This window comes from Pinus tabuliformis, chromosome 2_1 (genome assembly GCF_031772625.1).
Source record: "Pinus tabuliformis cultivar Carrire ecotype Pingquan chromosome 2_1, CPIR1, whole genome shotgun sequence".
Lineage (NCBI taxonomy): Eukaryota > Viridiplantae > Streptophyta > Pinopsida > Pinales > Pinaceae > Pinus > Pinus tabuliformis.
This window is the reverse complement of record NC_142299.1, coordinates 888,651,070-888,663,839: the sequence shown is the minus strand read 5'-3', so window position 1 is coordinate 888,663,839 and position 12,770 is coordinate 888,651,070.

Below are 12,770 nucleotides of genomic sequence, written 5' to 3'. Positions count from 1 at the left end.
TTCCATTCCACAATCCCACTGGGTGGAAGAAGCAAGGATATAATGGAAACATGATGATAAGTTATGCAATATCATTCAATAGCCATAAGAGGACCCATATCTAGTATACAAATTTACATAGAAAAATGATTTGTTATGGTACAAATATTGCTTATAATTATGTAAGAATTCTCAACTTGAACAAAATGTCCTCTTGGAATTACACACTTCTCCTATAGGACATTCAGGGTTCTTGAAGACATACCATAGGATCAAGAAATATTTTTTTGGGAAGGTCTTAATTTAAGTAGTTGTGCAAAAAATTGTGACATAATGTGTGTTATGCCATCAAAATAAAGGAGAGACTACCAAGGCCCCAGGGTTCCTTCAACCATCAACTATACCAAGCTAATGGATTTTATTACAGGTTCACTCAAATTTGAAAGAAAGAGTGTCATTATGGTAGGGGTGATCGAATGAAAAGGTATGCCTACTTTTGTTGACTTTTTCATCCTCTTAAAGAAAAAATTGTGGCAAAATAATTCATGGAAAGAATCCAATACCTGCATGGAATACCAAAGATTATTGTAAATGATAGAGATCCAATTTTCACTGGAATTTTTTGGAATAAATTATTTTCTTATTTGGGTACTAAATTGGCTCACAACTTATCTTACCATCCTCAATCTGATGGGAAAGTTGAGATTGTGAATAAATTTTTATAAAGATATATATGTTGCTTTGCATATGATAAATAGAAAAAATTGGTCGAATGGTTGCCCTTGGAAAAATGGTGGTACAACACATCCTTCCACACTTAATAAAAAAATGTCACCATTTATGGTACTTTGTGGATATCATCTTCCATCCATCACATCACCCTTGAAAGGGAATATAAAGGCTCAAGTAGTAGCATACCACATCTCACACTAACTAGATGTTCTCAAGCTATTGAAGGACAACTTGGTTATGTCATAAAATAGGATGAAACAAAAAGAATATCAACATCATTGTGAAATGGGATTTGAAGTGGGGGATTGCACATTTGTGAGACTACAACCATATAAATAAATGTCCCTCAAGCAACAAAAGAAGGACAATAAATTAGATTTGAGGTATTATGGCCTCTATAAGGTGTTGCAGAGGATTGGAAGTATGGATATCAAATTGAAGTTGCCCTATATTCACGTGTACATCTAATCTTCCATGTTTCTTGCTTAAAGAAGGTCATCAATGATAATATCCCAGTCCAAGATCTTTTACCATAGATTACTGAAGAAGGGAAAACAATACTAGAATTAGAAACAAATTTGGAAACAAGGACTAAGCAGTTGAGAAATCAAGCAATTACTGAGTACCTCATCAAATGGAAGAACCTACCAATGGAAGAAGCAGTCTGGGAAGATGCATGTTTCATGCAGAAACACCCCATAAATAGTCAAGTGTTGAGGACAACATTTATTTGAATGGGAGGGGCATGTTAAGCCCTATATAAGCCCCATGTTAACCCAAAAACCCCTTATTAAGCCATAGATATTGAGTGATTACATTTCTATTGTTATATTGTTATGTAGGCTAGAACCCCTCATGGTCCCATTTTATTATAATTGTATCATTTCTCTCCCCTATATATGCTAAGGAGACCTAGTCTTATGATCATCAAATATTGTCTTGTTCATTGTATTTATTGTATAAGGAGGTTTCCCCCTTGAAGTGGATTGTAATTATTGATTTCTTATCATTTTTAAGGCACATAGATCATGACTTTGAACCATTTTCGAGGTTTTACAATCAATGATGATTTTTTTCTAGTATTTATTTTTTCATGTTACTTCAATATATAAATTTTGACAAAGAAGAAGATGCCTATAGAGTTACCCATTGATTCAAGACCTTCCAAGTTCCATAAGTAAAGTGGGGATTCAATAATCCTAGCCATAGTGGGATTGAGGAGGTTTTCAATGAAGTGCGGTTAAAATTTGGAAACCATGGTTCTAGGAAGACATGAGCTATATCATAGAACCATGGCCCTTATTCCATGGATTTTTATGGTCTTGCATAATAGGAAAATGAACTATAAATAAGTATCTTTCACAAATGCCTTGTAGTCTTCTTTCATTTAGTTGGTTTTTGTTTAGGTTATGAGATATATGTAAGTAGGACAAAGTTTGTTAAACTTACAATTTAGAACATTGTTTTTGTAATATTCTATGTAGTCTCAAACTCCTTTACTTGAAATTCACAACACTAGAGACTCTTCTTTTTCCACTAGGAAGCTTCCTTTTATAGGGTCCTTTTTCCATAAAGAAATATCAGATATGACAATATTCTTGAATGAGTATAATTCAAAATTATATGATGACGAAGAAGCAAGAGGAGGTTGCATGGGTATGGGAGAAATATGCACTCAAATAATGTTGGGGACAACATGTTCATATGCCTTTTCCAACTGATTTCTTGCTAGGAGAACCAAAGCTTGCAAAAGCCTAAAGAGACGATAACGGTTGTCCTTAGAACATAGTACACTTAAACAAAGATGATGTAGAAAATCATAGAGCAAAGATCATAAAAATATTACATGTTCACTATATTATCATTATTTTTTGGTTTGTAAATGGCCCTCTGTTTTGGCAGTGAGCTCAATTTTAAGAATATATGTCACGATTGAAAGGTATTTATTGCATCAAAATAAAATAAGATGAATTACATAAGCTTCAAATTTAATTATCAAATATCACAAGATAACACATAATTGAACACATTAAGATGGCAACATGTACTTTAGAGAATCAATTTCTTCTATTAAAAATCCTCACTTGATTTATTATTTTACAACAAACTACTTGACATGTTAGTATATTATTAATAATACAATAGCCTTTTGATATTAAATAGTAAATTTGTCTAAAAAGGAGAGATATGGAATGAAATTAAAGATCTTATAGGCTTGAAATCCAAATATCAAAGGGGCTACAATTGAAGCAACAATAAAAAGACAACACAATGACAAGGACACAAAATCTTGTAAGGCCTTACCCTTAAACTTGGCCCTCATATTTTGGTTCGCAATAAATGCAAAACTTTTCTAGAATATGGACACCTTGCCTTGCAAATGTGATTTCCAAAGCCTCAGTATTTTAAGTGCCTTTCCCCATATTTCCATCATCCCTCATCATGCTTAGAGCTTTGACATAAATATTGACACTCAAATCCATTAGGATTTCTAATGGATTTCTTTGATGGAGTATCTCATGGAGATCAATTTAAAGGAGGAACAAGGGTATTTTATACTTCTCTCATAACCATTTCCTTAGCTTCAAATCTAGTACTTATTAGTCCATGCATAATCAAAGTGAACTCGTTGCTCTTAAGTTGGTTTAAATCTTAGCTACCGACACATGAATAACTCAAATTCAAGTTCTTGGGAACTCTCTTCTAGTGATTAAATGGCTAAAAATAGAATTTGTGTTAAGGAACTTCATCCTCCACTAAATGTTCTGTGATATCACGAATCTACAATCTTCATTATCTCACATTGGTCTTGCTCATGTATGTAGGGAAAAAAACATGGTTGTTGATAGACTCTCCAAAATGGCCTAGAGTTACATGAAGGCATTGTGAACTCTTAGACTCCCTCTAAGGGAAAACTTCATAAGTTTTTGCTTATAGATTCTCTCCATTTCAACAATGAGTTAGCAAAAGTTTTTCTCACAAAGAAGATTATGGATTTTTTTCCTGATGCTGTAGGATGGGAACTCTAAGGTATGGATAAATGCTTAGAGATACATATGCTTTTTTCCTTTTCTTAACAAGTACGTAAAATGATTCTACCTAGGAGACTTGATGATCCTTAGTTTTGCCATAGTTTTTTTTTTTTTTAAATAATAATAGTAGGTTCTTGCTCCTCCATTCATTGATTCTCACAATTAGCCAACAATTTTATAGAGATAAACCTCTTCGACCATTTAATTTAAAATTAATCTATTTTTTTCCTTGGAAAAAAATAAATCTAAAAATGATATCGATATTAAAAATCATTTATATATAATCTAACCCTATTATTGATACAAAAGTATATTAATATTTTTTAGTTTGTGAATGACCTTTTGTTAAGGAAGCGGGCTCTCACTTCGACTTAAATGTAATAAGGCCTAGCTAGAGCTCTCACTTCGACTTAAATGTAACAAGGCCACATAGCTAGCATTCCCTGCGGCTTCGTTTAATTATTAATCTTTGAAAGGTATCGAAAATAGCAATATCATTAATTTATATATTATTTAATTTTAAGGAAGATTTTTTTTTCACCTTTTTCACCTTTAGAAATGGACTCTTTCTCATCTAAAATAATAAAACTTATCATAATGAAATGGTAAATTATTTTGTTTCAAAAATCAATATTAACTATAATTTGAAAATACAAGTTAATTTATTATAGTTATTAAAAACACACATTTATTATAATCTAAAATAATAAATATAGTTTATAAAAAAAATCATAGCATATTTTTGAGAATTGAATCATGATTGTGTTTTATTTAAGTTGAAAAATATTAGATTGTTAATTTATAAAATAGAATTAAAAAAACACCAAAAACTGTAAAATCATACATAAAACCCAGTATTATAAAGGAATTACAATTTGTATGGTATTTAATAATTTGTATGGTATGTGATAATTTCCTTTCCCACATCATTAAAATGTAAAATCTCTTTAGCAATAAAGTTTTTTTTGGGGCATTTTCCTTCCCCATCTCCCAACTAAAAGATAGAGACCCAACCTTTCCAAATGAAACAACCTCCTTACCAATCATAATCTTACTTTATGCACGACGTGAGTGCCAATCAAGTGGAGTGAAAAGTACTTACATATCTCAAACTACCCTATCTCATAGAGACATGCAATTAATTGAAATCGTTTTCCTAAAATACGTGAAGTAATGAAATCTCTAATCTCAATTTACAAAGTGCACTTGAAACATTCACCATGTAGAAACAAAAGATTTACTTATACATGACATTCAATATAATATTTATGCGAAAAGTAATACCATAGAGCCATTTAAAAATACCAATGTTCCTCTTTCTAGAAGCTTGAGCATGCTTCTCAGTGAATCATATATTTATATGTTAACTATAAAGATAATTATGACATCATATCTGAGGGTACTTACATATCTCAAACTACCCTATTTCATAGAGACATGCAATTAATTGAAATTGTTTTCCTAAAATACCTGAAGTAATGAAATCTCTAATCTCAATTTACAAAGTGCACTTGAAACATTCACCATGTAGAAGAGCAAGATTTACTTATACAAGACATTCAATATAATATTTATGGGAAAAGTAATACCATAGAGCCATTTAAAAATACCAATGTTCCTCTTTCTAGAAGTTTGAGCATGCTTCCTAGTGAATCATATATTTATATGTTAACTATAAAGATAATTATGACATCAACGTTGCTCGAGATGAAATTGTTATTAAATTTATAATATTAATTTATATTATTGAATGAGAAGGTTTATATTATTTAATGTGAATGTTAATATTTATTTTTGTTGTTGGTTTTAATGCATATAGTGTAATTTGTGAAATAGTTTTTGTTAGTGAGTTTGGATTAGATCAATTTATGGAAGAGTATTTTGTTTATATTATTAGGATTGTGTGAGGTAAGTTTACAAGTGGTTTTTGGCTTCTAGTTCTCTTCATGAGATTTGAAATAATAATTTCATGAGAATTAAACTTTACACGAATTAAATAATTTACACATCATCATAAATTATGTTTAGGGAGGTGTGGGCACACAATCTCTCTAATAAAATAGATGATCAATTGAATACATTGTGTTAATGGTAACTTTTGTTTGAAATATAGTTAAATATAATTTTATTTTATTATTTTATAGATTTAACTGTTTTATTACTATATTTAAATTAAAATAATATTATTGAAGTCTATAAAAAATAAAGCAATAATAAATTTGTTGATTTATTAATTCATGAAAAATTTAAACTAATAATTTATTATAAGAAGTGTTTTAATAATATACTTTTTTTTGGGTAGGTAAGCACTCATAGGGGATTTGAACCAGTGACCTATCACAAAGAGTGTCTTAACTTCACTGTCAATCCAAAACCCATAGGCTTAATAATATACTTATTACTGTCAATCCAAAACCCATAGGCTTAATAATATACTTATTCATTTTAAATTTAAATAACCATAAATAATATAATATAATTTATTTTTTTTCTAAAATATTTTTTTAAAGCTATAAAATAAAAAAATAAATTAAATACCACAATAAATTTTTTTATTGTTATTTTTTTTATTTAACCAATTTGTTTATTTCAAAATGTGTTTGGAATAATTTAAGAACCAAGAATATAAAAATTATCAACAAATAGTCAAACTTTTTCGATACATGTAATGGTTTATTAAAATTTCATTTTTTTTAATCAATAATGGTGAAGTGAGTATATTCTATACTTATTTAATTTATTGTTATTTTTTTATTTAACCAATTTGTTTATTTCAAAATGTGTTTGGAATAATTTAAAAACCAAAAATATAAAAATTATGAACAGATCTATTTTCAAAATACAAAAGTAACAACTAAAATATTTAAATTTTTTCGATATATGTAATGGTTGTTTTATTATTATTATTATTATTATTATTTCCATGAAGTATATTTAATTGTATGTTATTTTTCTAAACTTTTTCTTTATTTATATGTTTGGGTTGTTTTTAAGATTGTTATTTAAAATTATAAAATTTATCTCTTTATAAATATCTATTTTTATAAAAATTATCTCCTTATAAATGTTAGACCAGAGCATACATAACACACAACGGATTTATACTCAGAGATTTAAACAGCAATAGCAGAGAATAATTCACAGAGACAGACAAATGGAGAAACAACAAGATTACTCAATCAGAAACAACGGAATAGATAAAACAATCACTGGAGAACATAAATCACTTTGCATTACATAATAGGCTTGGGTCTTGGCTTGCTTTCCTTGGCCAGAGAAATTACAAATTTATAGAGGCAGAAGAAGGATCTAGAATCCTGTATGTGATTCAGATGGAGATCTGGAATGATCTAGAAACTAATGGCAGTGTGGAGATCTAGAAAGATCTAATCTAGAAGGATCTAGAATCCTGCGTGAATTTGGCTTCACACTTAACATTCTCCCACTTGAAGCCAAATAAGAGTCATCAAGTCACACCGAGTCCTACCATGCCTCTACATAAATCATGTTTATTTCATGGTAGAATCTTTGTGAGCATATCAACAGGGTTCCTATCTGTATGGATCTTTTCCAAGGATAACTGTTCTTCCTCCAACAGATGCCGGATCCAATGGTACCTTAAGTCAATGTGCTTGGTTTTTGAATGAAATGATGGGTTTTTCACCAAGTGAATGGCACTCTGACTATCACAATATAACACATACTTGTCCTGCTTTATTCCTATCTCTCCTAGGAATCGCTGCATCCACAACATCTCTTTACAAGCTTCTGTTGTAGCTATGTACTCTGCTTCTATTGTAGAGAGGGCTACTATTCTTTGTAGCCTTGACACCCAAGATACTGCTGCACTTACAAATGTATACAAATAACCTGTAGTGGACTTTCTAGTATCCATATCTCCAGCCATATCTGCATCTGTAAATCCTTCAAGCACAGTCTCATCATGACCAAAACATAAACAATAATTACTAGTACCCTTGAGATACCTCAAAATCCATTTTACTGCTTGCTAATGTTGTTTGCCTGGATTGGCAAGGAACCTACTCACTACTCCCACTGAATATGCAATGTCTGGTCGTGTGCATACCATGGCATACATCAAACTGCCAATTGTTGAAGCATAAGGAACCTTTCTCATCTCTTCTTTCTCCTTGTCATCACTAGGACATAATTTAGTACTCAGCTTGAAGTGGGCTGCAAGGGGTGTACCAACTGGCTTGGAATCCTTCATATTAAACTTGTCAAACACCCTCTTGTTATATTTTTCTTGTGTCAGCCACAACCTTTTGTTTTTCTTGTCACGCATAATCCGCATCCCGAATATCTGTTGTGCTGGTCCCAAATCCTTCATTGCAAATTTGCTACCCAAATATTTCTTCAACCTATTGATCTTATTCTTATCATGCCCAACAATCAACATGCCATCCACATATAACAATAATATGATATACTTTCCTTGATCATACCTCTTGATATAGACACAATGGTCAGCTTCCAACCTCTGAAAACCATGTTCCAGCATGAATGAATCAAATTTCTTGTACCGTTTTCGAGGTGTCTGTTTCAACCCATAGAGACTCTTCTTCAACCTACAAACAAGGCCTTCTTTGCCTTTTTCTATGAAGCCTTCTGGCTGCTCCATATAAATTTCTTCCTTCAATTCACCATGAAGGAATGCAGTTTTTACATCTAACTGTTCACATTCTAGGTCTAAAGCAGCAACTAGACCAAGAATGACTCTAATGGATGACATTTTAACAACAGGTGAGAAAATTTCAGTGAAGTCAATACCTTATTTTTGGGCAAAATCTTTCACCACTGGCCTTGCTTTATACCTCTCCCTCTTTTTGTCACCTTCATGCTTAATCCTGTACACCCATTTGTTTTGTAGAGCCTTTCTACCTTTTGGGAGGTTTACCAACTACCAAGTTTTATTTTCCTTCAAAGAGTTCATTTCTTCTTCCATTGTTTTCTTCCATTCTTTATTGTGCTCGACTTTACAAGCTTCTTGAAAACAATTAAGTTCACCTTCATCAGTCAACAAAATATAGTTTGAAGGAGGATACCTTTGTGAAGGCTTATGAGGCCTAGAAGGTCTATGAATCAACTGTGGTGGTGCATTATCAGGTTGAATTTCTTGTAAAGTTTCCTGCAAGATTCCTTCTTCTTGTTGTTTATCATTTTCCACTTGTTGTTCTTCATGCTCCTGAATTTGTTGTTCATTTTCTTGTATTGGTGGTATGTTTTCCTGCTGCTTTCCAAACCTGTCAATAACCTTCTTAACCTCCAACTCACCTATAGTCCTCTTGAACATTTCTGACTCATTAAATATAACATCCCTGCTTCTAATAATTTTATGTTTGACTGGATCCTATAGAAAATAACCAAAATCTTCATCCGCATATCCCAAAAAAATGCATTTCATAGATTTATCATCTAGCTTAGTTCTATTTTCTTTGGGAATGTGTACGAATGCTTCACATCCAAATATTTTCAAGTGAGAATAATTCAAATTCTTACCAGTCCAAACTTCTTCAGGGATACTGCCATCCAAGGCTGCATTTGGAGATCTATTTATGAGGTAGCAAGTGGTCCTGACTGTTTCAACACAAAAATTCTTCTCCAAATCGAAATTGGACAACATACTTCACACCTTTTCCATAATGGTGCGATTCATCCTTTCTGCGACACCATTCTGTTGAGGAGTACCAAGCACAGTCTTCTCATGCTTTATGCCAAACCTGTTACAATATTCCTTAAATGCATTTGAGAAATATTCTCCACCATTATCTGTTCTTAAACACTTCAACAATTTGTTAGTCTCTCTTTCAACAACAACATGGAATTTTTGAAATATTCCAAACACTTCACTTTTACTTTTCATAGGATATGCCCAAACCTTCCTAGATGCATCATCTATAAATGTTACAAAATATGATGCTCCTCCTAATGATTTGATGTTAACAGGCCCAAACACATCTGAGTGTACCAATTCTAACACATTTTTCTCTTTGTCATGACCACCTCTAAGGAATGAAACCCTTCTTTATCTACCATATATACAATGCTCACAAAGATCAAGATTGTAGGATTTCAAACCTGGCAATAAATTTTTACCAACAAGGATTTTTAAGCTCTTCTCGCTCATGTGACCCAAACGCTTATGCCACAGATCTACTAAATTTCCTTCTTTTGTGATAGCAGCCAAATTTGATTTTCCTATCAGTGTCTTCAATGTGTATAATGTTCCTGTCGTGGGTCCTTTGGCCACGACCAATGCACCTTTGCTAATTTTCCAGCCTCCTTTTCCAAAGCTTGTCAAATAGCCTTCATCATCCAGTCGTCCCATAGAGATTAAACTCATGCGCATTTCTGGTACATGCCTGACCTGTTTCAACAATATATCTTGTCCATTTTTCATCTTAATCTGGACATCTCCCACTCCAACAATACTGCAAAAATGATTATTCCCCAAATGCACTCTACCATAATCACCAGGATTATATGAAACAAAGCTATCTTTGCATGGGGTTACATGGTGAGATGCCCCAGAGTCAAGGATTCAATCAAAGCCACTGCTAGATGTCTATACACATGCATCCTCTACTAAAACAGTAAACAACACATCACCATCTGTGGCTACAACAGTAGTCTCACCTTCATTTGTGTTGGATGACTTGTGATTTGTATTAGATGGCCTTTGATCCTTTTGTCCTTTCTTCTAGAATCAACATTCTTTTTTCATGTGCCCAGGTTTGCCACAATGAACGCAGATGATTTTGCCTCTCCTTGATTTTGATCGGCCTCTCGATCTTGATCTCCCTTGCTGGCCTCGATCCATTCTCCTACCACGATCAGCTAGAGCTAGAGCCTCTACTCCCTGGTTTTCCGCAATTGACTTGTGTCATAGCTCCTCATTCATTAAACTGCCGCTGACATCATCAAAATTCAGGGTCCTTGTAGTTGTTGAAGTGCTCATAGCTACAATTAAATTTTCCCAGCTGTTTGGAATGGAACACATTAGCAAAATAGCTATAATTTCATCATCTAAAATGATTTTAACAGAGGCAAGTTGATTAGTAATAATATTAAATGCATTCAAGTGCTCAGCAACTGAAGCACCCTCCTTCATTTTGAGATTATAAAGCTTCTTCATCAAGAACACTTTGTTTGATGCTGTGTTTTTCTCATATATATCATGGAGCTTCTTCCATAATTCTTTAGCCGTCTTTTCTCTAGACACATTGAAATAAACATTCTTTGCTAAATATTGGCGGATTGTTGCAATCACCTTTCTATCTAGCTTATTCCACTCTTCATTTGTCATCGATGAGGGTTTCTTTGTTGTGCCCTCAATTGGAAAATACTGATCCTTTAAAATCAGTGTATCCTCCATTTGTGATTTCCATAGGGAAAAATTAGGCCCGCTCAACTTCTACATATCTGTAGCTGTTGTCTCCATTTCAATCAAATTCACGCCCCAAAACACAAAAACTCCACTTAAAAATAAAACTTTAACTATTACGTTTTAAAATTTAGTAATAATGACCTTCCTCCTTTTAAAATACCCTTTTCAAAATTCTTGCTCCTTTTTAAAATATACTTTTCAAAATTCCAACATATAATTATATATATTTCATAATAAATATAAAAACATATATAATGTTTTAACCTTTTCACGCTTCACACATACATATGTTGGTTTGAGAAAAAACTTACGTGCAAGTTTGATGTGAAACAAAACTTATGAACACCACGTTTCAACTCCAAACTCCACGGATCTCCACGTTTCAAACTCAAGAAACATGTTTCAACATAGATCCACGACCTTGTTTTTCCAAGTAGCAACTGTCTTTTAGTTCCAGTGTTCCTCAGTCAATAGCTCTAGGGGTAACAACCAACATTTTAATGAACGTTGCCAAAGTAAGGCGATGGCACTAAGCGGCTTGCACAGTGGATATTCGACCCTAGCTCTGATACCTATTGTTAGAATAGACCATACATAACACACATCGGATTTATACTCAGAGACTTAGACGGCAATAACAGAGAATAATTCACAGAGACAGACAAATGGAGAAACAACAAAATTACTCAATCAGAAACAGCAGAATAGATAAAACAATCACTGGAGAACAGAAATCACTTTGCATTACATAACAGGCTTGGGCCTTTGCTTGCTTTCCTCGGCCAAAGAAATTACAAATTTATAGAGGCAGAAGAAGGATCTAGAATTTTGTATGTGATTTAGATGGAGATTTGGAATGATCTAGAAACTAATGGCGGTGTGGAGATCTAGAAAGATCTGATCTAGAAGGATCTAAAATTCTACATGAATTTGGCTTCATACTTAATAATAAATATCTTTAGGCTTTTGACTAAATGATCATTTTCGGGAAAAACCACAAAGCTTTATGATTTTTAAATTTATAATGTCATTAAAATTCAAAATCAAATATAAGAGATATATATGTGAATAACATTAGAGCACACCATAAAATTAAAATAATTGTTGCGTATGTAAGAGATACCTTCTCCATGAGAACATGTACAAAATATTTAACCCATTCTGACTTAAAGCAAAAATATGAGTTTGATAAATTTGCAATGATTGTTGAATTGAGGCTTCTGTGATCCATAATATTTTCTAAGAAGAGTTTCGGCGTAAATCACACGTGGAAAATCTTTGTCGACGTGTTTTGAACCAACTAGTGTGGTTCATCGTTAGGGCAAGTTGAGGAGTCAGATCATGGCTGCCAATTAAATAGGGAGAGCAGATCATCCAAACGGCTAGGTTGACTAGGTTGATCATCAACGGCTATATAAAACGACTAGATTATATAATAATATTAAAATGTTAATAAGTCAAAGGTAATAACTTATAATAATAGAATAATATTATAATTATAGTAAATAATTTTCTTCTCATAACTAATTATAATATATTAGTTATTCTATTTTATTTTATTAATATATTTTTCTTAGGTTATTAAATTAATTAACTTAATTCCTTTTTAATTTATTTAA